The following is a 27,782-nucleotide window of genomic DNA, read 5'->3' as shown; positions in this document are numbered from 1 at the left end:
CCCAGCTCACAGGATGGTTTTAGTCTCATTGATTCATATCCAACATCCAGAAATTGGGTTCTGTTTGGTTTTGTCTGTTTGTTGTATTCTTCTTTTTCTTTAGCTGACTAGAGTAATTTGTAATGGAATAATCATCAAAACTTTCTAAGAGAATGCATACATTTTTTCATTTAAAAATAAGCCTCTTATTTTAATTAAATTCAGTATATATAATGAAAAAGTAATTCTCCAACAATTTTGTACTTAGAGCTGTTTGTTAACAAACACTGAATGAACAGGCAGCGTTAGGTTAAAGGGCAGCAGAATTCCACATTATAATTTCGCCTGCGGGTTATTTCTGATTAAGGACACCCTCTGGGACACCAAAGCAAGATCTTCTTTTACAGCAGGCAGGGCTTTTAAAATTAGCCCTTTTTTCCTGCATAATAAACCAACAGGAAAAATGTGGATTTAAAAATGTATTAACCAATTTAAAGAGTTGTAATCAGTTTAGGCTTTGCTTTCTGCAAAACACAGGTTCCTGTGTAGCTAAGTTACAAATGTAAAAATGCAGACTGGATTTGAAAAACTGCTTTAGAAAGTCACCTTCTGTCATGCTTATGCAGCTATCTAATGTGCTAAAGGCTGATTATTTATCTTTACACTGTACTAGTTTAATCTGTTAAGGTCAACACTAATCTGTGCCAACCTTTTAAGAAATAGCAGCCTTCAAAGACTTGCTTCGAGAATCCCCAAACTAAATACAGGATGTCACCGTAATGGATACATTCACCTGAACTGGTGAGATTTACTATGTAAACACTGCATATAAATTCCTATATAAATTAGAAAACACATTATTTCTGTATATAGAGAAGATGTTGTCACCAACATGTGGGTAAGATGATTAACATCACTTTGTTTCACGGGACCATTTAAAAACCAGGTTTTGCATTTACATGTCATGTCTATACAGAGCTCAATTACTGAAATGAAATGTTTGCTTTTTTTTTTCTTTCCCTAGGGAAATAGCAAGTTTGGATATCAAATGAAAGCCTCCCAGTCATATCTTCAAATGGCGGTGGTTTTGAAAATGCAACCCATTGGTTGGTGGCCATCGCCAGTAGCCGCAGCAAGTCATTGTCTCTCCCTTCCCTCTCAGATTTCTTCTAGACTTGAATGTCACTGTAGACCTTGAATGTGAAATGGCTTCACGCTAATTGCTCTAATTTCTGGAAGATGTGCAGGCAGGTGAAACCTGATCTCCTTGGCCCTTATGGAGCCCAAGAACCGACGACCCCGGAATGTTTACACAGTGGTTTGATTTTAATAGACAGGAGGGCTGGGTTTCAGACAGCAAAAACACAGCTAATAGGTGACCTCTTAATGTAGTCCTTTTTGAAAAAAAAAACACAACAAAATACAATTTCATGTGGTAAAAGGTGATGTCCTGAATGCCAAGGTTATCTGCTTGGCTTTTGAGTGAGCACACATTACGTCTTACCTGACATTTACACCCGAAACTCTAGACCTACTTCTTCTTCTTCTTTTTACTTTAAAACAAAAAAAGCACTTTATATGTCAGTCACCTTACAAACAGATTATGGCTGTATGGGATTTCCTAGTAAGTGCATTCATTTGAATTTTAAATTGAATCATTTTTACTTCCATCTCACAAGTTGTCCCTAACATTCTGTGAAAAATGTTAAAATTTCTACCCCCCATCCCAAAGGTGAGGGGGGCCTTCTCGTTCTTTTAACTGTTCTCTGGTCTCCCACTCATGGAATTCCCAGCTTTGGGTGAAATATGAAGGGAAATCCTTTCTTGCAGCTGAATGATCATCAAGGTTCTTTCCTTCTCTCATGGTACCGGACATGTTACATGAGGCTTTTGGGTTTATCCTTATCTTCCTCATTCCCTGGTAGATTGTAAGCTCTTGGAACTGATGACTAGGGTACTGCTTGTCTCTGGATCTTACTTTATTTCTGTCAAGGGCTTAGCCACATAGTAGGCACCTGGTAAATGATTGATTGATATCTCTCCCAGAAACTCAAATAAGTCTTGGGTAAATGGAATTGAATGGCAGCATTTATGATGGCTGAATAGAACGTGAGTTACTTAAGTTGAGCTTATAATGCTTCCATACCATTTTAAAGTATGTTGAAAGCAATCTAGCATGATGTCTGGTCATTTGGGGATGTAGTTAATGTCTTATCTCTGCTCCCTCTCCCCAATTTCTACCCTTCCTAGATGACTCTTCCTCCTTCCCCAATGAGCAAGTACTCAATAAATCTTTGCTCAATTGTATGAGCTGGCTGTGTAGAGCAGGGTAGACACTGAAACATTCAAAAAGGTCAGGTATGGATGAGAGAGAATTTCATCACTTCATGAACTTTTGGTCCAATGGTTGCTTTCCAAGAGTCAGTTACTGAAAAAACCCCCAAAAGTTTTAGAAAGTTTAGGAATAAACATAAACATAAAAACGGCAGCATGGAGGTCAAAGCTCCAAGGCATCAAGCACATGGGGCCAACAAAAAGAAAACATGCAGGACATGTGGAATGGGGCTAAAAAGTGGGGATAAGACTTGGGGATTTGGTTTGTTTGGTTTAGTTTAATTTTTTCATCTGATCTGAAGATAAGTAAAATGTCTTGATACATGTCCATTGAAGAATACAAATTATAATTTTAAGTATTTTCATAAGTAAACTTAATGAAAAAAATTTTGATGAGTAAATTTCTTTAGGGGAACAGAGTGAGATTACATTCAGACAAAATTGAGTTAAAACAATGAGTATTTTTGTGGGGTAAAGGAATAACATTCATCAGGAGGACTGGGACATAATAAGTAATAACTCTCTACGAGAAACCTCAAAACCAGTCGATTAAATTCAGGGTAGAAGATAAGCTCCTTGAAGGAAGAGACTGCTTCATCTTTGTCTTTGTATCCTTCTGCCTAGCACCTAGCAGCTGTGATTTATGCTTGGTGATTAAAGGCATAGGACAACTGAACAATGTAAACAGATATTAATGTATTCTAGCAGGGAGTCCTTTCCTTTTTGAACCACAAAGCTCTTCAGCCACCCAGTAAAACTGGATGCATTCTCAGAAGAATATCTTTAAATACACCAAATAAAATATATAGGCTTTTAAAGGAAACCACTTATACTAAAATACAGCTTATATATTTATTATTATTATATTAAATAATATATACATATTGGACAATATGGACACATACACACATATGTGTGTGTATATATATATACATTATGAAATGAAATCCTCACTTTAAAGATACAATTCAAAAAATGTCCTAGTACAAGAATTCTTAACCTGGATACACACATGTATATGAACACACATACACGTTATATATGGCTGCATGTATATACCTACATATATAGAAATAATTCTTAATTCTTATATAATAGTCTTAATATTCTTCATATTATAAAGAATTCTTACATTCTTATATAATATTCTTAAAAATTCTTAAGTAATAAGCATCCAAAGAATATCTAAACATGCACAAATCTAGCCCCAAGTTAGGAATTCTTATACCAGAGCATTTTTTTTACAACAGTATCTTGAAAATGGAGATAATATTAGCAATCTGAAATTGAAGTTTTTCTGTGTTCTATAGGTTTCCTAATATCCCCACAATATTGATATGAGATTCAAATGAGATACTGTCTGTATTTCTATATTGCAAAATTTAAGCCATTTGAGGGCAGGTGTTTCTATTTTTTAAAACCTCTTGTGTCAGTATTTAGAACAATGTCTTGAATACAGTAGGTTTTTATTAAATATTCCCAAATGAATGGGAAAAAAGTATGTTCCATAATATATTATGCTATATACTTAATTATTATTATTATTTATTATTACTAAATGATTATTAGTCAAAAGTCCAGGAGCCTCTTGCACATGGCCTATTCGTAAATAGAGTCACCTGGTCCATTAAAACCCAACCTTCACATGAATGAGTCTTAAGCCATCATAAAAAAATTTCCCCTTGCATGAAAAAAAACTTTTTTTACTGTCTTTTCGTTGAAAGGCATTATGCCTCTATATGTAGGTATAAAAGAAACCTTTAAAACTACCATTTCCGAAGATTGATAATAATTCCCATCATCTAAGTTTTTCCCCCCTCCATAAAAAAAAAGAATTAAAAAGTTGGAAACAAGGAAAGAGAGAGAAAATCCTGTCAATGTAGAGATTTAGTATAAACTAGTTCAAGTCTGTGGTAGGAACACTAAGTGGTAAAGGTAAACATGGCCCCCCCCTCAGCCCGCCCCCAACTGGTTCCCCTCTAAAGCTCTCTAGGCAGCCACGGCCTGGTACCAAAGCCTGCCCTGCACGTTTGGGAGGTCAACACAGCTATGCTAAACTGACAGGTTCAGTTTACAGCAGGCCAGGACTTTGTTTGGATATACTGGCCTTGCTCACCGCCAGCTTAACAACAGATGGCTAGAAAACTTTCATTATGTTGCACAGGACTGAACTGCAAACAATCCAGAAAACTGTGAAAAGTTTAACTCCCTCCAAACCAACGAAACAAGTAAGTTCACACACATGTGCCAGACTGGCTCTAGTGGAGGGCCTGGGATATGCACTGAGGATTCTCAGGGCTGAATTAACTCTCCATTGGATGATTAATGAAACCTACACAAAAACCCTTGGATGTAAAAAGAGAATTTGCAATTTGACAAGGTCAGATGAATAAAAGCATCATTCCCATAGCAAAAGTGTCCATGACAGACTGGAGTCTTTTTATTTTAACTTTTCAAAGCCTAGAACTTTAAAGAAGTTGCAAAAAAGTGCCTGCTTTATTTTATTTTCCTGAAATATAATTGAAGAGGTTTCCCTCTCCTGCAAAGACAGAATCTTCCTTTGTATAACTCTCTAGCTCTTTTCCTGCTATCCCTCTGGAAGACTGGAAGAGCCAGCCGAATATTCGAACTCTAACACCCAGATTTAAATATGATTTATCCAAATCTGTATATAATTTAAATATTCATTAAATTGATTCAATCCATATGAACCCTAATATCTCCTAATGCTCTGAGACAGGTTATAAACGCACCTTCGAAGGTTTAATTCAATTGGCAATCTTATCAGTCTCATCACTGGAAATGTATTATTTTTATACTATTCGAGAAATGAACAAATCTGTTTTCCACAAATGTATTTTAGAAGCCACCCTTTTCTGTTATTGAAAGAAAATTGTGTTTATTACTCCTTTAGCACAGTGTAAACTCATAAACGTCAACAGAGAGTACAAGGAAAACTGTCAACTAAATATTGTTTCCTTCATGAGCTGTTCTTCCAAGTCAATTACGCCTTTCAACTTCTGGGGCATTGTATGATAAACTAGCAGTAAAAATCATTCACATTAATATACCATGGTGCCTTGCCTGCAAAAGGTAATTAAAGAAGTAAATGACTCATAAGAATAGACATATTAGCTGCAAAATGAAAGGCAACTTAGCTGCCACATGAAAATATGTACCATTAAGATACTGCATTTTCATATTCCTGTAATCAGCTCCAGTAGACTAATGCTTATTTAATCCAGTTCTCGGCGAAGTCCATCAACAACTGTTTTTTGCTGTTTTCTCCTTGGCTGAACATTATGAGTGCAGGTTTGGAATAAATACTGCAATAAGATTTTTGCATACTCAATTGAAGAACAGGTTTTTACATTTTAAAATCTTTTTTTCCTCTCTCTTTCTCTCAGAGAAATACAACATAGAAGATGACTAGGAAATATTTTCCTGGCTAGACAAGGCTTTTAAACAACAGTACATTTTAGGGAACGGATCTTGGTTTTAACATTCACAATTTCTGATTCATACCACTATTAGCATACGAAAAAAAAAACGATGCTGTGTCTTCATATGCCAAATGTCCTATTCTTCACTTAAGAAACATCCCCTTTTGTTAATAACGTCTTCCATTAGCATTAGCAAGATGAAGACGATTTATCTTGACTCAGTGACCAAAGTGCAAGGAAAGAAATGGGGTGGATCCCCACAATTGTTACAGGATTGAGTCTGCACTAAATATCATCAAGAGGTACCTACTAGATTAGCTAAAACATGTCAGAAGAGACCTTGACAAACCCTTCAACCAGCTACATTGCTTTCCAGATCTCTGACTTTTGCGCCACATTTCCTCTGCCCAAGATGCTATTCTCTGTACAATTTTATTTTTCCCATTTTAGGCACTATATAGGAGTATTTCATTAAGAGAGTTCCATTTGCTTCTTTCCCCTTAGAAAAACTGGAAGGGGAAGGAAAAAAAACAACAGAGGGAGCTTGTCTCAGGGGGAAGGTCCAGCTGGCCCAGAAGGACAGGTCCATATTCAACGTTATTAATATTACTGGGAACACTGAAGGTCTCAAGTTTCCTTGGAGGCTTGAGAAAGGTCTATTTCACATGTAAAAATCTAGGCCTCAAGTTTGCCATCGATGTGAGTATGTCGTTCTTTCAATAGAATTTAGTATTTTGGGCTTTAAAGTTCTCTGCTGGCAAAGAATTAAGTATTTCTGCCTTTGCCATAATAAGTGCAGTCCTTTGAAACACTAATACATCTATATTTTATTGTGTTTGCCAACAATTCATTTGTTTTTATCAAAAACAAAACCCACCCAGCTGGCATTTACTAACTTACCAAAAGAGTAGTAAGAGATATGTGACCTGACTTTGAAAGTTAGGAGCTTTCATCACAGGAAAAGTTCTAGATTACTTTACTGGGTGTGTATTCTCCATTTTCCTCTTCCTGTGGGTGTGTAAACCATCTCTTTGGCTCTTAAACTGATGAGTAGTCAGCTCTCTCAAGGACAGACAGTTCATAATGGGAGGACTACCCTGTAAATATGAGCCTCCAGTTTATTTATCTTTGAACAGTCCTCAGGATTGCAAGAGGCTTATAGATTTAAGCTCAATCTTTTGTTTTTTAATGTATTATTGCCTCACCATTTGTGCAGACACCACTTGGAACCACAATTAATGAGCTCTAGTCCTTTTTCTAATTAAGGAACAAAGGTTCTTGTGTGCAGAGTATAGAGTGACACTGTCTAGAGAACACACATTTAAATAGAAGTAAATGCTTCTAATTGCCTTAAAATGGGATTTTTAATATTTAGGAATATAATAGGATCGAGAAATTAGAGCATTTTCCAACATCATTTACAAATAAGCCTTTACAAAATATTGTTAGCTGATAATAATGCATCATTACAAATAATGGAAAGTTATGAATGCGAGGCATGTAACCTTTGTATTCACGCGATTAACCTGTGTGCATTGATACAATGATACATGAATTAGTTTAAATTTTTTTTAAAAAAGCAAACCCCTGTAAAAAGCAAAAACCAAGAAAGCAGCAACTACAGCTTGAAATTCCTTAGACTATAGTAGATTAGGATTCAAACATGTAATTAAGAAAGATAACCTTGCTTTATACAGTAATTAGGGCTATTAGAAATAGGATACTCTCTCTTCAAAGTGCTACAAATATACCACAGTACTAAATAACCTGCATTGCTTAGAAAGTAGACTTGTTATCAAGGGCAAAGCCGCTATCCACTGAAGAAACACGAAATGACAGACGGCTGTTAGACTCCATTAGCTGCTATGTGATAGGAGCACATTCACTAACACACGACCTGTGAAAAATCGGAGATCTCTTTAAATCTTTGAATTGGATTGCGGCATTAATTCTTAAGAACTGCAATCCTTCAACCAAGTCAAATTACCCTCATTAACAGTGGAAAAACTGCCTCTGCAATAAGTTTTTTAAAAAAAAGATATTTATTACCTATAATCACTTTCATGTACTTCACCTGAGAGTGTGACCAACTGGTACAACAACTTGGAACAATGCACCACTCTTAATGACATCTCGAAAGACAGTGACATAGACCCGCTAATTTCAGTTTCTTCTTCCTCCTCATCCTCGGTAGTCACATGATGGAGGCATCCCCATTTTCGGGGAAGGAAATAAATACAGGCATGGGAAAAATGAAGCTCCATTTTGCTCAAGTAATTGTGACCAGAGCCAAGACTAGAACTCAAGTCTCTGGATTTTCTGCCCCTATATTCTTTGCATTGACATCAGAAATGTGCAGCCACAGCTAGTGCTTGAAAGATATAGAGAAGGCTCCCTGGAGACCTAGTTGGTGACAGTGCAGCGATAAGAAGAGCCGGGCTTTATCAGCAGAAGAGAAAGGGGAGGGGGAAAGAGAAAAAGAGGAAGGGGGGAGAGTGAGAAAGAGAGAGAGAGAGAGAGACAGACAGACAGACAGACAGACAGACAGAAACAGAGAGACAGAGAGCTGCCTACATTCCACTACCACTACATCTGCTATTACTATTCAAAATACTTTGTGACAAAGAACCAAAATATATGCCATTTCCATAACAATTTCCCCCCAAATGTAAATTGTTCTATTTTTCACTTGTTACTATCTAAGATAATTCCATAAATATCGAGAGTGTTAAAACAAAACTCTATGGATTTCAAACATTTTTCAGTACTTAGAAATGAGCTCTCCATCTCTTTATTCTCTGCTTCTCTGCACTTTAGATATTAGAGATTTAGTTACAATACTGCTCAGCACAATAAATAACAAAATAGCTACATCTCAGGAAAGGACAAAAGACTCCTTTGCAAAGGGTAACAAACTTTTTGGGGGGGAGGGAGTAGGGAATCTTTGTATACTGAAATTCTTTCATTCGTATTAACTTATTCTTCCATCAAGTAAGATGAAATGCTAACTTGTATTCTCAAGATGAGCCTGTGACCCTGTATGCAACATGGAGGATTAAAAAAAGTAGGAAAGGCAGACTGTATAAGGACAAGAGGGTGGGATTCGTACATCAGGAAAAGACTGGATTTTGAACCCCAAGATTAGGATCAAGGTCCTGCCTTCACCCTTACAAGCTGTGACAAGAAAAATCAGAATTTCAGTTTCCCCAATTGTAAATGGGATAACACCTGTTCTGCCTCTTAAAACGGATTGTTTTGAAGGGCAAATTATCTAAGGAATATGGAAGTGTTCCTAAAATTTCAATGAACATAAAAATTATTTTTGTTATTTGTGGAGATGTGGTGGGAGGGAAGAGATATGACTTGTTGTAGGAAGCCAGGTACTCAGTGTTGCTACAAGGTCACATAGTCTATGTTGCAGAAACAGAATTTGATAACCCAAACTTTTCTGAGGCCTGCTCTTTCTACTAGGTGCCATTTCTAATATGTATCCTCCTCCTCCTCCTCCTCCAACTACTACTGCTATTACTTCTACTGCTGTTGTTCCTCCTCCTACTATTATAGCTACTACTAATGCCACTTAGTACTACTATTGCTATTATTGTCAATACTACCACTGCTGCTGCTGCTGCAGCCACTGCTACTACTACCACTGCCACCACTACTCCTCCTACTCCTCCTACTGGTGCTGCTGCTGCTGCCATGCTCCTACTACTGCTAGTAAATTCTTTTCAATGGTATTCATTGCAATCATACTATATCAATTAAACATTGAGCACTTATCCTTCAAGGCACAGCGCTAAGTGCAGGAGATGGAAAAAAAAAAGAGATGGCAAAAAAAAACCCCAAAACTTTCTGCATTGGCAGAGTATATGTTTTAACAATAGAGATACAACACTTACACAAAATAATGACATGGGGTAGATTGCAATGGGAATACAGGAGAAGTTTGTTATAGAAGTCATTGAAGGAATATATGACAATAATTTATATTATTATATATAGTATATCCCATTCTTCAACCACATCTAGTAACAAAGTTTGTCAGCACAAGGAAAACTACATTGCAAGGGTAATCATTTCAAAAGCCTTTTAAGGTCAGAAAGGGATCACCTTGGGAGCAAGAACTATCCTTTACTTTTTAAAAAAAATTTTTCAAAGCAATGGGGTTAAATGACTTACCCAAGATCATGCAGCTAGGCAAGTATTAAGTGCCTGAGGCTGGATTTTAACTCAGGTCTTCCTGATTCCAGAGTTGATGTTCTATCCACTGTGCTACCTAGCTGCCCCTCTTTTACTTTTTTTTGAATGTCTTGCACTTAGGGTAGTGCTCTGTATATAGTAGTTGCTTAATAAATGCTCACTGACTTTTCTGCTAGAAATGCTGAGTTTACTCAGCAGGCAACTATCTAGTGCAGCGGATTAAGTATTAGACCTGGACCCTAGCCAAATCACTGAACTTTCAATCTGCCTCATTTTCCTCATCTGAAAAATGGGGATGATCACAGTCCCTTTCTTCTAAGGTTCTGTGAGGATAAAAGGATATAATATAAAACACTGTGTAAAGCTCAAAGTGCTATATAAATGCTTGTTGTTGTTAATTATTTTTATTAAAGATTAGAGATGCGATATGAAAAATGATGTACCTTGAATTTCAAGAGCTAAGACTCTGGTAGACAAAGAGCACAGAAAAGGTGGTTCTGTCTTCCTGGATTGTACCCTCTCCTCCAGTGAAGCCTATTTTTTGGATCAACCTGATATATTTTTGTTCCCCCAAAATTAAATTCTGTCATAAATGAAAAAGAAACAGATCCCCCAATTTTAGCATTCTGAATACTTTTAAAAAATCTGTGAATTCCTCATTGGGTACAATCTACAACGTAGACAGATTGAAACAGCTTCCTCTGCAAGTTAATAAGTAGCATCGGTCAATTTATTAGTCAACAAGTAATTTAGTGATTACCATTTCTCAGACACTGCAGATACAAAGAAAGGTAAAAAGAGTCCTGGCTTCCTGGAGTTCATACCCTAAAGAGAGAGAAACAGGCAAAGAAAAATACTCACATCCAAGGCAGAAGAAGAATCAATTGGAGGCAACCTCTGAGGGAAAGTCTAATTGTGCTGAAGGAGATTGAGTCTTCTTGTAGAAGGAAGGGCCTGAGCTGAGTCTGAAGGGAAGTCATGAGGCAGATGAGGAAGAAGAAAGTTGCTGACACTCAAATGGCATTGGATCTGAAGAGGGAATGTCTTGTGTGAAGAACAGTCACTGGCATGAAATATTAGAGCTATAGAGGGAAATTAATTAAGAAGACTGGAAAGGGAAGAAGAGATCAGGTTTGAATGGCTTTAAAAGCCAAATGGAGGATTTTATATTAGATACTAGAGGTATTAGGGAGTCCCTGGATTATACCGAGTAGAGGAATGACAGAATAAGCCCTTAGGAAGAACACTTTGACAGCCAAGACTCAGCTGGGGAGAAACTTGGAGCTGACAGACCAACAAGAAGCTACTATAATAGTCAAGGAAGGAAGCAATCAGGATTATCAAGCTTGGTTGAGCTGGGGTGGTAGTTTAGGTGAGTAGAGAGAGGAGGACATGTATAATAGATACTGTGAAAGCAGACATTGTAGGACTTGATCACCGATAGGAATTGGGGGGATGAGAAGGGAGTAAGGGATCTAGGATAATACTTAGATTGCAAGTTTGGATATCTGGAAAGACCTCCACAGTGACAGGGAAGTTTGGAAGAGGGGAATGTTTTTGGGAGGTATGGTATAGGGAAAGAGATAATTAGATTGAGTTTAAGATGGATATCCAGGGGCAGCTAAGTGGCACAGTGGACAGGACCTGGAATCAGGAGGACCTGAGTTCAAATGTGACTCCAGACACTTAATAATTGTCTGTGACCTTGAGCAAGTCACTTAACCCCATTGCCTTGCAACCCCCTCCCCCCAAGATGGATATTTAAGTGGATATATGACTGAATGTCAGGAGATACAAAGTCTGGAAAAATGGATCTGCAAATCATCTAAGGAATACATAGCAGAGAAGGATAAGAAGAAGTCATAAAGATCCAAGGAGAGTAGTGTCAAGAATGTCTAGGAAGGGGAAAGTATATAAGGAATAAGATTTTGAGCATAAAACTTGGTCTTGCCAATCTCTGGGTGATCCTACCCTCCTTAATTTGCTAGATCAGTGTTTAATGAGGATTTTGATGGAAATTTATGGATTTATCAAACATTTTTAGCAACAAACCGTAGGGTTGACCTTGTCCTACAGACCAAAACATACAGGTATACATATAGCCGAAGGGGAGAAATCGTAATAAAAAATGAAGCAACATAGAATAGAGAAGAGACATAGGGTGGAGTCAATTAATTTTTTCTTAAAGAACTGAGCTTATTCAGTTGAATATGTATTTCAATCACTTAGAATCCTTGGGGAATCAAAGGTTAGTTTGTAGTTACAAATCAACTTTCGCAATCATTATGAGTTGGCAAACTATGTAAAAATATATTATGAATAATCCCTCCAAGAAAGCTAAAATGACAGTGTATAAATAAGAACAAGTAAAGAAAAATGAAAACCCACAGTTTAATGTCTGTTTTGACTCAAATTCTTATTACTTAAGATATCACGTTGACTTATAGTTTTATTTACTACCTTCCAAACACCCCCAAAATATCTAAAGCATTTTCCAAAGAGACAAGAAAACTGAAGCTTTCCTAAGTAATACTATTTTATTTTACTTCTACTACTTTCCTTCACAATAGTGGTGATGGAGACAGTGTGTGTGTGTGTGTGTGTGTGTGTGTGTGTGTGTGTGTGTGTGTGTGTTTAAGTTTTTTTTTTAGTTGAGGGAGGGGGGATATACCTGTAATTTCACTGGTATAAGAAAGTCTAAAGCACCCTTCCTGAAACTCTGTTGTCAGAGAGGTATCTGAGGTCCTGTGGGGTTAAGTGACTTGTCATCCAGCCTATATGGCAATGTAATCAATTAACAAGCAATTTTATTAAGCCCTTTCTGTATACCAGATATTGATGAAGACTTTTGACCTTTATTCTTGGAGAGGATCATTATACCAGAGAGGTGACATGCACATGAATTGGATCTGAGTGTGTGTGTGTGTGTTTGGGGGGGGGGGGAAGGAAATGGCTATGCTAAGTTACCAGCCTCACTTTTTCTTCAGAGCCCTCTGGGTTCAGTGACCAGATAGAAATCAGGAAGACCGAAGAAGGGCCCTGGATGTGAGATACTCATGGTTAAATGACTTGTCCAAGGTTACACAGCTAGGAAGGATCCGAGGCTGGATTTGAATCACCATGCCATCTTCCTCAGTTCAAATTCTGCCTCAGGCACTCACTAGGTGTGTGATCCTGGGTAAATCATTTCACCCTATTTGCCTCATTTTCTTCATCTGTAAAATAAGTTAGAAAAGGAAATGGTGAATCATTCCAGTATCTGTGCCAAGAAAACTCCAAACAAGGTCACAAAGAGTCTGAAATGACTAATACATGTGTTTATTTTCACACACATACTTCCTCAAGCTACAAACGAGCTAGAATTTTATTAGTGTCAATGTCTGAGAGAGATAGATAAATTTTGAACTTTATCTGAGGAAGGGACTTCAGAAGTCATCTAGTCAAAATCTCTCATTTTACAAGTAAAGAAACCGAGGTCCAGAGAAGATAAGTGACTTATTTAAAGGGTCACCAGTTACTAAGAGTCAGTTTTCCTAAATCAATCATTTTTAAAATTTTCAAGACAGCATACTTTCCACTAGTCCTCCATCTGAACTAGGTTACAATTCATCTATGACTTCCTAGCTGGTCTTCCAGAATTCCTATAGCTAAATAACTGAATCATTCAGCTTGGTAATGGGTTTCCAAATGGATGTGTGTGTGTGTGTGTGTGTGTGTGTGTGTGTGTGTGTGTGTGTGTGTGCGCATGGGTTTATATTTTCTTCCAATATGAAAAAGTAATGAGTATTTCTATAGACTTTGAAGCTACAAATTGCTTTGCATATGTTATTTCCTTTGATCCTCACAACCTTGTGAAAAAGGTGCTATTAAATCTAATGACCTCTTTAAAAGGAAATTATTTATCAGTGTGACCCTAATCAGATCTCTTTGTGATTTCATTTCCTCATATATAAAAAGAAGTTCCTTTCTCTGAAGTTCTATTCAGTTCCAAATCTCTAATAATAAAAACAGTAATAGCTAGAATTTAAAGAAATAGTTTATAAATATTAACTCAACTTATCCTCACAATAACTCTATGATTAGGATGCTTTTGTTACTACATTTTATAGACAAGGAAACTGAGGTATAAGTTAAGTGACATGCCTAGTGTCACTTACCTGATAAGTATATGTGGATAGATTTGAACTTTGATCCCAGGTCCAGTGTTCTATCTATATAACTGCCTATCCAGTAACTATGAATCTATGATGACAAAAGTCAATGTTTAAAGAGTTATAAATATATAATTCTGACCCATCTCCTGCTTTCACATGTATGGATGTATATATGTATATACATAGTAACATCAAATGCTAGTAGTAGTGAAATGTGTGGTATTGCCCCACTAAATTGCCAATGTATTGAGACAGAGGCTGTTCTCATTTCTATAATATCCAATGCCAAGGGTCTAACACAATGCCTCTCAAGGAAAAAGTGTATAACAAGTTATTTGGTGAATTGAACTGGCTAGATACCCAAGAAACACCACCACCAAAAAACAAAAGATTGTCAATTTCTTCCATAGAGATAACCTCGATTTCTCACAATCCTTCCTACTATAAGGAGGGTAAAGAGAGACGTTTCTATTGAGTTTTTTCCCTAGCCTGTGTTTCAAATGCTAAAACATTGCAAAGATGGACATTTTTTGTATGGGACTATTCAATGGTGGTAAAATACACAAAGGAACAAGTTGTCTTCATGACATATTGAACCCAATATGAAACAGTCTACTTTGGGTGATACCATGACTAATGATGCCACATTAAAGTGATGCTTCTCTATCCTTTGTTTTTGATGTTACTGAACATTCACTCAAAGACCATAAATCAAAGGAGTCTATGTGGATATCTGAAGGGTGAGAAAAGAAAAATTAATTCCCATGTCTATGTATGGACCTGCTCTGAAGAAAACAACTTAGCAATAATATAAGAATGCCTTTAAGCAGGACTCTTGTATAAGAGCCTTATGGTGTACACATATGTGCATGATTTGCTATCCAATATTTTCTCCAATAATCTGGTAGATTGAAAAGGGAGAGGGGGGAGAATCACCTGTGAAATAAAGAACAGACAAGTCTTTGCTGATCTACAAGTTTGTTTCATAAATGGAAAAGAAAAGGGTGCTAAAGGGTACTCTTGGGGGCTAAAGAAAAAACATGTAAAACAATCCACTGAATCCACTAAAGGTTTCATTTTAAGAATGTCCAAAATACTTTACTGCATTTTATATACATATATATGTGTGTGTGTGTGTGTGTGTGTACATATATATATATATATATACACATACACACATGCACATAGTATATTTTCTGAAATGTAAGCATGAGTGAAAAAATGGTGAAAATAGTCTATTAATAAAACTGACCATATAATGATGATGATGAATGCATTAACAAGAAAATAATGTAAGAGGTAAGTTCCTGGGCTAGACTATTCAAGGTTAAGTTTGGCTAAGATACTTGGAAAGAAAAAGAGCAAAATAAAAGTCCAAAGACTTGAGCAGTTAAGCTTCGCGGTATCTCATGTGAAGGACAATGCAGTTTACAATGTAATGCTCTCTATTACCAGTGAGCATTTGTCTATTTGCTGAAGCTATGTGAATAAGGTCATCACTCACTCAACTCATCCCTGGAAGGTCCCAAATCAAAGGGCTCTGGCCAACATTCAAGATGACCTTTTACCTGGATGCTCAGAGTCTGGAAATCAGGGAATATAGCAAGAAACAAAGAATGCCTGAGTTGGAAGGAACCCCAGAGGTCATACAGGCTAATAACTACCTGAACAAGTATTCCCTCTGCAAGTGTTTGACACGTGGTTCAACTAGTCTACATGTAAAGAACTCCAATAAAGTGGGATTTCTGAGGGAGTCCCCTGAACTTTGAAATGGATCTAATTTTCTAAAGTTTTCTCTTGCATCCATTCTAAAGTTGCTTAAGTATCATCATGGGCAGAAGGTTGGTTTTTCCTTAGAAAAACCTTTCCATTTCTACATCTGCCTACATATGAAGGCAGACTAGGATGTGGAATGTTAAGGGAAAACCTGAGGCCCCTGTCTCAATTTCCCACTTCATTCTTGAAGACCGTGACATCAGGGAGGTGATGCCATGACAGACATATGAATTGCATTTGAGTGAGGGGGTGTTGTGCTAAGGCTCCAGTCTCACTTTCTCTTCCAGGGCCATCTGGGTCCAGTGGTCATATATGAATCAGGATGATTGGAGATAGCCCTGGATGTGAGGCAATCAATATTAAGTGATTTGTCCAAGGTCATATAGCTAGCTAGTAGGTGTCTGGGGATGGATTTGAACTCAGGTTCTCCTGACTTAAGGGTTGTGCCAACTAGTTGCCTGTTACTATGCTAGTACATAAGCATTTATTATTGGCTGTTGTTTGGAGTCATTGAAAGTATCACATTTGAAAGATTTTCATTATGAAGACATACTGTGGAAGGTTGGTGGTAGGAAAAGACCTAAAAGTCTTTCTTGCTCCAAATGAAATATAATTTTAAAAAGAGAGCTCCCATATTTTTTAATCCAAAAATATCCATCTGACAAAGACTACAAACTGGAGGAAGAGATAATTATGGAACCCATAAATGGTATGGTGAATTACTTTTGAATGGTTGGGGAACACATGGTAGGGGGCAAGCCTGAATGTCTATTTTCTTTTAAATAGCAATTATGATTTAATATGATAAACTTATTTCATTAAACTTACTGAACTGGAATAAATTCCCGTCTGATATGCATTCAGAAGGGTAGTTCATATTCTCTTCCTAAAAAAAGATCTGTTACATTTTTGTGTCTACCACTGCTTTTCTCTTTACCCTGATACTTGAGATAAGATTCAGACAGTCTGGTAGGGGAAAAGCTGGATATTTATCTTACTCATTGTGATGAGACCTTTTGGGTCTCAGTGGGTCAGTAGAATTGAAAACTGAACTCTAATGTGGAAGTGCATTTCTTCTGACATATTTTTCCAAATTCTCTACATACAACATTATATATCTTATTCCCCATTCAACAGCACTGTAGAGTGAGTGTGTGTGTGTGTGTGTGTGTGTGTGTATAAATAATCCAAGTTTGCAACTGGTATGATTTTGAGTCTTTTCTTAAGTCTGATCATCTTCCTCTGAACTCCTTGTAGCTTAGCAATGTTCTAATGAGAGTGGTGTCCAAAAGTAAATGCTCCCAAAGTGATTTCCTCAGGTAGTGTCAATAGTAGGTCTATATTTTGTCTGCAGTTGCAACAGATCTGATCCTGACCTTATTGCTTGCATCTTTTTCACATGAACTATTATCTACATTTAACTTCTCCACTTCTACCTCATCTAGTCCCTAAAAGAGGCTTGAAATACAGCAAAGGTTTATTTAATAAATATTTGACTAATTCTGTGTTTGTGGGGTTTTTAAAAATCCAAATCTAGGAATTTATATTTGGTCCTATTAAATTTAATTCAGTCTATTGGGCTTGGGAAGTTCTTTTGGGATTTCAGTTCTGTCACCAAGTTACATATTAGCCAACTAACTGCTCAGCTTTGTGTGCCATCAAAGCTCTGATAAGTATGTTCTCATCTAAATCATTGAAAAAAGTAAGTCACGGTTAACTTCCAAGTATCCAAAGTCTGTCTTGTAGTAGAAGGATTAGATCTCTGTTTTGCTGCAAAAGGTAGAACTAGATGCATCAGTTAGAAATTGCAAAATCAGATTTGGGCTCCAAAGAAAAAAATGTTTTAATGATCAAAGATCTCCCAAAGAGAAATGGGCTGCTTTAGCTAGGCTTTCACTCTCTGTGGTTGTCTTCAAACAAAGGGTAGGTAGCCCTTTGTAAGGGAGCCTACAGAAGGGATTCTGAATTAGACATCAATTGCAATAGATAGTCTCTAAGGACCCTCCCACCACTTAGATTCTCAATTCTCTAAGAATGCTCAATAGAAGATGGCTAATAACATTTATAGCATTTACTTAATCCCACCTTTAGGGCTGACACAGCACCTAGAAATGGAAAGCACCTGATTGCTTCTCCATTTTACAAATGGAGAAATGAAGGCTGCTCAAATTTCAATATCAACAGGGTCAATAGTAAGAGCAAAGATTTCTGACTTTAGAATTCTTCTATCTCATTAGATCATAAACTGCAGGCTGAAGTTGAAAACTAGACTCTTCCAGGAAATGTATATTTAGGAGAAAAGACTTGTGTTTGTGGGGGTGGGGGGGTCATCGTAGCAATGAGATCTGACTCAATGGTTAACTAAAGCCCTTCCAATCATCCCTAATAAAAGTATAATTATCCCAACCCTTTCTTCCATTTTGTAAGGTACTGTTTCTCAAAGCAGCCTAATGATCTTCATAGGAATTCCAAGGAACTTCCAAGGAAATCTAGAAATGCAACTTATATTCCTTTACCTTCTTTAACCTTCCCAACTCTTTTCTCCCCATCTCCACCCATTTCATACTATTTCCTTCTTCATTCCTCTCAGAATAAGAGAATGTTTTGGGCAAAAGTCATCTCTGAGATTTTCTAGTCCAAGTCAATATTTTACAAATAAGGAAATAGAAGCCTAAGAGGGAAAGTGAATCATTGAAGGTCAGACAACGACTAAATGGCAAAGCCTGAACTGATGTTTACAACTTCCTATTTTCATTTCAACACTCCTTCTACAATCCCACCATGTCCATGCATCCTCTTCACAGAAAGGGAAGGAACTTTTACCAATAGCAGAAAAATCCTGGCATGATTTATCTAAAGATGAAAAAAAAAGCTTGAGAGTCACTACTCAAAAATACAAAAGCCCCCCCCCCCCCGCTTTTTTTTTTTTGGCTTGGCTGCCAAACAAACGTGACAATTGCCAACTGCCCATTTTTTATTCCCAGTCCCTGATTCCTAGGGCTATTAAGACCCAGCTGCCAAATTGCCACTTTGCTCCATCCAAAGTTAGAGTTCTGAACTTTGTAACTGATTATTTACAATTGTTGTCATTATTCAGATAAGGACATCCTGCTTTATGTTTAACAATCAATTAAAGTAACACAGGTATAATTGTAAATTGTGCTTCCTTCATAGAAACAAACTACCACAAACCTATTTAATCCAACTGGAGTAGTTACTTTCAAGGCATCTAGCACTCTCAAACAATCAATTGTTAGTTAATACAGCCACGAGATCAAACTAAATGTCAGCAGAGCTTTTCTATAGCAAAATCTTTTCTTTTTCTTTTAAATGTTTTCCCTTCAGCCCTCATGTTTGTATAAAATACCCTTTGTGTACTTTTCTCTGCCTGCAAATAATCCCTCCTGTTTACCCCAGTCTCTCCACCCCTCATATCTCAGTTTTTCCAATGGCTTGGAGGTTCTAAACTTTGGCCACATCTTTGAATGTCCTGCTACATAGTTAAAGAACAAAACACAATTCATATCTTGCAACTCACTTGTTCAAACAAGGAAAAAACAAGTAAAGGTACAAACAGTGTGAGTTCTAGTCAGTTCTCTAGGAGTGGCAAATGAGGGTCAATAGAAGTCCAAAGGAATAGAATTGAATGAGATTTCAGCGACACTGTATGTATCTTAGGAGAACAAGATTTAGACAAGATAGCAGATTTAGACTAACCCCACAGTGAATCCATCCATGATATTATAATGAAATAGAAGCTTCTTTAGATTAGGCTGCAGCCTAGTTATTTTAAACATGCAAATTCAATTAGAACTGTAACCAACCAATCAACTAAAATTTATAGTTTATACCAGGAACTCTGCTCCCTGCTGTGAAATTAAAGTCAATCTATGGAGGGAGGCAGGACATAATCAATCAATCAATCAATCAATCAATCAATCACCATTTCTTAAGTGCCTACTTGGTGCCATTATTAAGTATAAAAATATTACCAAGGAAACTAAAAAAATTGGGAGTGCTGCTTGCATGCAGAATCTGCACTGTTCATCTCCATTGGAAGGGCTTTTCTACATTTCAGTCCTAAGCAGTTCTAAGAATTAAAAACCACACAGAACAAAAACTCAGCCCCAATGACTTGTGCTGCTTTCAGATCTGAGCTGGTCTGAATGTCCAAAGTTTTACTTGTCTAATTTGCACATACATGTATTTTAAATAGCTGGGGTAATTCATTTTTTCCTTTGGTTACAATTTGAAAGCCATAGTCTCAGTTATACAAGGGCACAGCTCTGATCTTTAGTAGATCCCTTAACCCTACTTCATACTAGGGAACCCAGACCAGTCTCATTCAGACAATGTTGTTATGATGTCAACAAAAACTTCAAAAGTGGAATACATTTGATGGTGCTGGTAAGAATGAAGAAAACTGTCCACCAATGCAGGAAAAAAAAATCATCCTGTGAGAAAACAAACACTTTATTTGCTAAATAAAAATAGCCTACTTATGAATTTCACCAATAAGAAAACAAAGACAAAGGAGGCTGAGGCTCAGTTGGTGATCTCATTGATTCTCCCACTTGTGCAGTGATGGATACATTCTAGAAATGAACATCCAACTGTTAGTGGCATCAAATGGATGTTTTGGATTCCTTAACAACTGTAAGATCTTCTAGGAGGAAGACTTCCTGGTATGAAAGAAAGCCACCTTCTAAAGAAAAGAAAGTGTATCCTTCCTTAACTGTGTGACACACAAAAACAAACAAAAAATTCCCAACAGAAGAAAACAGTAGAGATAACTTTTAGTGATAATTCCAATAAATGAGAAATAAAATGGACCAAGAGATAAAGGTAGAGGTTTGAAGACTATATCATCCCCAGGAAGTTTTTAAATGCAAATAATGTAGTATTGGGAAAAGTAATTAAGAACAAGTGCAAGTCACATGTGGAAGAATCAAGGAAATGAAGGAATAGTCACTCAGCACTTTAATCATGACAATGGAATAGCAGGGTATGATAGCCCAGGATTAGGTCACAGCATCACAGCTGTAGCAAATGGGATCTTCTTTTGCACAGATTACTTAAATTAAAGCAAAGTTCTATGTAAGAGAGTGTTATAAGATAATTCAATTTGGTAAGCATTTATTAAACATCTATAGCTATTTTGCAGATGTTAAATAATTAAATCAGAAGGGAAATAGTTAACTTGGAAAATCTTTACAGTAAAATTTTCCAGGATCTAACATGTTTAAGGAACTAATTTAAAATCATAAGAGTAATAAGAATCATTGCATATCAGGTAAGTAGTTATTAAAGGTATGAAGAGAATTCTTCAATGAAGAATTCAAGATTCCAATAGGCATATGAGAAAAAAATGTTCCAAATCACTAATAATTAGAGAAATGAAAATTAAAACAATTCTAAGCTTCTGTTTGACACTAATCAGATTGACAAAAGTGATAAAAAAGGGGGGGATAAGCAACTAACAGACTCTACAAAAATAGGTACTCTGATGTACTTAATGATAAGGCTGTGAATTTCTCCAGCTATTCTGGAATGGTTTTTCATTGCTAAGCCCCAAAAGTCATTAAACAATAAATCTGCTGACCCAGTGATAGAACAACTAGATCTATATATACCAAAGGAATCAAAGAAAGAGGAAAGCTATTCATATTACAAAAATATTTACAGCTGGCATTTTTGTGATAACAAAGAACTAGACACTAGTAGAGCACCTGTCTATCAACTGAGGCAGGATTGAATAAATTACAATTAATGGAATTATGTCCAGTTATATGATGAAAAAGATGGATACTTATAATCTCCTAAACTTCTCTAAAACAGAAATTCTACATCAAATATAATGCAATATTGGCTCTCTCTATAGTTTGGGATAGCAAGAATACAAAAGATATGTCCCGCCCAAAATAACCAATCAACCAAAAACTCATGAACTGATGCCTACCTTGAGCAAATTCATATTTCCTCCCTCTCCCCCTCTCCACTACACTACTGAAAGACAATGTCTGCCTAGTCAATTCAAGGTTTTGATGAGGGACTTAAAACAAAACCTAATTCCACACCAGTCCTCTCCCCCCACCTTTCTAGTGCCATCAAAATTCAAGTTCCAAATTACAGAAGGTTGATGGAGTCAACACAATCAGTGCTACATTCATAGTGACTGCAAAATATCTCTGCAGGAGAGCACAGGAACAGAGCAAAAAAGGGCAGAACACATAGGCTTCAAACAGAATGCAATACAACACTATACCTACCTTTCTTTCACAGCCTCAGAGATGCAAACCAGAAAAATCAACTGCATAGACCAAAGTGGTACCTCTCTTAACTGGATCAGAGAATTGAAGAATAGAGGGAATAAAGCAACACAAAGAGACTGGAGGGTGGAGAGGGGGGTGGAGTTTTGTAGTACTCCATTAAATAAGAGTGAAAGAGACCAGCACCCTGATAGAAGAATTCTTTCTTTAAAAGTCACTTGGAACCAGAGTTAATGGCCCAGTGTGGGAGAAGGTTTAGATACACTGAAAATGACCCCTGAGAAAAAATTCCAGCAGAGGGAAGTGAGTCAGAAAGTGAGCAATAGAGGAAAATAAAAAAACAGATAAATCAACAGGGAAAACATTCACAATAGAAGGAAATACGATCTCTAAATTATAATTTCTGATATCTATGAATATATATGGTACAAAATAAGGGAAAAGAATTCAACATTTGATAAGATAGAGGATCCTGTTAAATTTAAGAAACTGGAATCCCAGGTTATTCATAAGATACCAAAAAAAAAAGAATTATGAGAGCTGAATTTATGACATGCACAGCAAAAATAATGGGCAGAATTGAATCTGTGATGGCAAGGTTCACCCAAGAAATAAAAGAGAATAACAGACTGGGATTGAAATTCTCCAAAGTTATTAATAAAGTATCCTATTTGTAGTAAATTGTCAGTTATGAGTCCTGAAAGAAGCTGGTTGGGTTCTGATCAAATTAATAATTAATCTTGTCAAAAAATAATTAAAGAAAATATACAGAAATGAAGAGCCATTTAGAAGTAAAATCTATAACTTAAAAAAAATATGCCCACAGTGCAAACAAAACATACCGATCTCAAAAATGGTGAGGGTTTGTAGAAAGACAACCTAAGGATATTAGAACACCAGAAAAAACAATAAAGTAAAACCCTGTATGCCTTAATGTAAGAAATAATGGTAGAAGACTTCCCAAGAAAACAAAAATAACAACTGGAGGAATGGATAGGTAACTTCGGGGGGGGGGCAAACTCTAAGAAACATGGCAATTACATTTCATAATTTAAATCAGAAATAACAAATTCCATAAGTGAAAGATCTTCAAATATAAAGGAAAGGGACTCAAATATAGCAAGACCAGAAAACATTGAAAGGAATGGTATTTTATTATCCTGTAAGAAATGATGAAAAATATGTTTTCAGGTTGTTATGAATTAATGCAGAGTAAAGAGAGCAGAAATTGGAAAACAGTTTGTACAAGGAAAATATTATAAAGAAAAATAACTCTGAATGACTCTGAAGACTTAAACTGGTGTAATGACCGATTAGGATTTCTGAATACCAATAACGGAGCATGCTGTCCTCTTCAGAACAAATAAGATATGGGCCTAAAACACAAAGTGAGATATATTTTCAGATCAAGTCAATGATCTATTTTTCTTGATTGATTGTTGATTGATTTTTCTTGTTGATCACAAAAGGCTTATTTTACATTTTTTTTTCAGTAGGAAGGGGGTTGAGAAGAGTTGGGAAAGAGAATGAGGACAGTAACAGAGTTGTTCAAAAATGAAATAGAAGAAGAAAGTCATGAAAGAATTTTTAAATTATAAAAGAACAGAAAAAAGATCATAAAATAACACAAAGAAGTAGGACAGCTTTGAAAGTTAATACCAAATGTATCACATATAATTCCAAGGAAAAGCGAATCATATATAATATCAAGATGATGAGTTTCATATACAAATTGCATTTTTTTCTCTTTAACTTTTACCTGGAAAAGTTCAATTTAATTTATTTTTTAATTTAATTAAGTTGCTAATTAATTTAAATTAATTTTTTATATTTCTTAAGTTCAAATAAAAATAAAATGTGTCTACAATGTAAAAAGAGATGTGCTAAATGAGAGAAGTACAAAGACAAAAATAAAAATAATTTCTGTTCTTGAGGAGTTCATGTTTTACTAAGAGAAGCTACATTCACACAGACAGATAAATATAAGACAGGGTAAGTAGACTAACAACCAGGATAAATTATGAAAGGCTTCCCACAGGATTGAGAAGATAACGATGGAAAGGTGAATTACCTCCAGATGTCAGAGGACTATGAATTTCAGGGGAAAAAAAAATTATGCTAAGAGTGGAACAAGAAGGAAGTAAAAAATTCTGCAAACTATGGTCTTCTTTATGAATCGTTTTCACCACAATAGTTTGGAAATGGTATAAAGGACAGATCAGAAGAGAGACAGAAGGAAGCCAGAAGTTTTTAATTAGATGATACTGCAAGAAATTTTATAGAGAGCAATTGGTAAGGGACTGAATATTAGAAAAAAGAACAAAAAGAATGGAAGATTTTTAAAAATGCTTTTTTTAAAAGGTTTTTTTGCAAGGCAATGGGGTTAAGTGGCTTGCCCAAGGCCATACAGCCAGGTTATTATTAAATATCTGAGACCGAATTTAAACTCAGGTACTCCTGACTGCAGGGTCCATGCTCTATCCACTGCACCACCTAGCTGCCCCCGTAAAATGCTTTTAAAGAAAATAGTAAATGATCTTTAAATTCCCTTTTAGTTTTCAATCTATGATCCTAAACAGGGCATGGATAAGCTAATAAAGGGAAAGAGGATAGAGAAAGAAAAGAGATCTGAAAACAAGATCTTGGAGAAAAAAGCTGTATTTAGGCACTGAGAGAAGAAGAAATGTTGGGGTGGGGGGGGGGGGAAGCAACCATATCAAATACTAGTGGATGATCAAGAAAGAGAAAGATCAAAAAAAGGCATTGCATTTTCTATCTTAGAATCATTGAATCTACTTACAAGATGATAATATCCGCAAAGTAGAGTAAATGGAAGGGAAAAAATAGTGGGTGTATGCAGAGACAGTGGAGCTAGTATCATTGGAAAAATGTGGCAGCATAAAAGAAAGCTAAGATGGAGTGACAACGTAAAGGATCTTCACAGGAATGAAGAAGGAAAGGAATGGGGGGAATACAGAGAATTTAAGAATGTTTACAAGAAAGGAGGGAGCCAGTAGAGCGATTTAAAACTGAAAGTGGCTAGGTGGCATAGTGGATAAAGCACCGGCCTTGGAGTCAGGAGTACCTGGGTTCAAATCCAGCCTCAGACACTTAATAATTACCTAGCTGTGTGGCCTTGGGCAAGCCACTTTACCCCATTTGCCTTGCAAAAATCTAAAAAAAAAAAAGTGAATGACCAAAAAAATGGGGTAAGCTAGGTGGTGCAATGGATAAAGCACCAAGTTCTGGAGTCAAGAGGAACTAAGTTTAAATCTTGCCTCAGACAGGTATAAATTCTAGCTGTATGACCCTGGGCAAGTCATTTAACCCCAACTGCCATAGCAAAATAACAACATCCACAATAACAGAAATATCAAAGGTCAAATAAATTAACATAAAGGTTAAGATAAGCGGAAGTGGCTTTTCTTTTTAAACACAAATGGGAAACTGAAAAGTAAGTGTTTAAAAACACTGAAAAATTTTAATGGTGCTATGCAGTTCATGTCTTAGTAGAGGTCAATCACAACTCTGTGAACTTAGCAGGGTGCCTTGAGAATGACAGGTCCTTAATACATGCTTGTTGAAATGAATTCAACTGGTCATAATTTCAAAAAAAATTGGAAGATATAGACTGCTGAGAAAGAGGGGACTGGGTGTTGAAAAAGAAAAGAAAAGAGATTGGATAAAATAAAGTGGGGAATTCGATAAGAGACAAGTGATTGCTAACTGGATTACAGGAAGACTATTCTGTGATATTCTTGAGCAACATTCTGAAGCCCAGAGCAAGAAAAGAAAAGACAATAGATGGTGGGAAGTTACCTATGGCAAGATGGGTATATTGTCTCCATATAAATGAAATCAGAACTCACATAATGAACTGGGATGACTAGGAGGAATGTCAAGATGAAGGTGAGACTTAAATTACTCTTCTGGGCCAGACAACAAATCTAATCTCCCATTCCGTTGGAAGTGTAACATTTTAAGAAGAATGCTGACAATTTAGAAAACATCTAGGAAGAAAAAGTACAGTCTAGTGAAAGGCCGTGAGTTCAAAAAGTATAAAGCCTGGCAATTCAACTCTGGCCTCAGATATTTACTAGCTGTGTGACTCTGACATGAATTTAGCTTATTTGCCTCAGTTTCTTCAACTACAAGATGGGGGTCTAGGACCAACCTCCTAGAACTGTGAAGGACAAATGAGATAACATTTCTAAGTGCTAAGCAGGGTAACATTTTTCAATTGAAAGAAGGAATTTTTACCTGAAAAAAAAAAACTCAAGGGAATTTTGATAATGTTCAAAAATGTGGAGGATAACTTGCTCATAAAATAATGATAGCAACAATAATAACGTGTTTGTATTGTGTCACTTTGTTATCCTATATGGTGTTTTCTTGCCAGAGATACTGGAGAGGTTTGCCATTTCCTTCTCAAATTCACTTGACAGATGAGGAAACTGAGACCAATAGGGACAAGTGACTTTCCCAAGGTCACACAACTAGTTAGTGCTAGAGACTGGATTGGAAAATCAGGTCTTCTTGACACAGGTCGATCACTCTGTTCACTGTGTCACCTATCTATCCAATAATAATACACCTTCTGTTTCTAAACTTTTCCCTCAAAAGGCGAATTGGAAATGGTGCCGCATGCTTGTAATTCCCTGGCTGGCATGTACCAGATCTTAGAGATACAGATATGATGAGCCCTGAGAAGCAGCAGCCCACCAGTCTGCCTACAGAAAGGCAAACTCATTCAGAATCTGAAAAATGATGCAAATACAAATTTCTGCTTGGAACAATACTAAGATAGGCTGATGAGTGACTGTTCTACTTCCAACCAGGTAGAGAGGGAAGGTAAATCTCAAGGGAGAAAAAAAGATAGCAGAGATAGAGGTGAGGGGGAAAAGCTTTCAAAGAAAGAAATTCATAATCTGAAATCTTAGAAGGGAATAAGTTGAGTGAATAAATGCAGTCCTAGTATTGGAGCACTGAACTGAGGAACATGGAGACTTGGGGCTCAGAAAGGCATTTTTCTAGGGAATCACTATTATTGTCCTGAATTATAATAAAAAGATCCTCTTTGATTTAGACCTAATGAGGCCTCTTCTTGGGTATGATGATACTATTCACTATTTGAAATCTTTAAGATCTTTCAGAATTATCAAGAGGACCAGAATTTTACACATTACACGCTCTTAGGAGCACAGATTTAGAGTTGGAATGAACTGTGAAGGTCATTGAGTAGAGCCTTCCAGTTTTAGAGATGAGAAGTCAGGATGTTTGTCCTTCATTCTCAAAGGAGACCATGGCATCCGGGAGATGATGCCATGACTTGCATGTGAATTGGATTTGAGTGACCAGCATCACTTTATCCTCCAGAGCCAGTGGCCAGATATGAATCAGAATGACTTGAGGTGGCCCCAATGAGTGGTATTCTGGGTTAAGTGGCTTGTCCAAGGTCACAAAGCCAATAAGTGTTAGAGGTTGGATTTGAACTCAGGTCCTCCTGACTTCAGGGCTGCTGCTCTATCCACTGCACCATTCAACGGCTCCTGATGGGAAAAGCAAGGCCCAGAGAAATAAAATGATTTGTCCAAGTTCACCTGGATAGTAAGTAGGAGAATCAG

The 27,782-nt window shown here is 36.6% G+C and overlaps 1 protein-coding gene across 19 annotated transcripts in view; it reads right to left on the bottom strand.

The window, feature by feature from the left end:
- The window catches only part of FOXP1 (forkhead box P1), a 671,450-nt gene that overhangs the window by 197,011 nt on the left and 446,657 nt on the right, over nt 1–27,782 (bottom strand). Inside the window, exon 1 of one of the 19 annotated variants that reach the window (XM_074198746.1) lies at nt 10,821–23,873. The exons of the other annotated variants lie outside the window; for them this stretch is intronic. The gene's annotated coding sequence lies outside the window, so the exon portion shown is untranslated. Of the gene's footprint in view, nt 1–10,820; nt 23,874–27,782 lie in introns of those variants that run through there. 19 annotated transcript variants of the gene reach the window in all.

The sequence above is a fragment of the Macrotis lagotis genome, chromosome 8, assembly GCF_037893015.1.
Source record: "Macrotis lagotis isolate mMagLag1 chromosome 8, bilby.v1.9.chrom.fasta, whole genome shotgun sequence".
Taxonomy (NCBI): Eukaryota; Metazoa; Chordata; class Mammalia; order Peramelemorphia; family Peramelidae; genus Macrotis; species Macrotis lagotis.
Note: the sequence above shows the minus strand (reverse complement) of the source record. Positions and strands in the feature narration are given on the sequence as shown.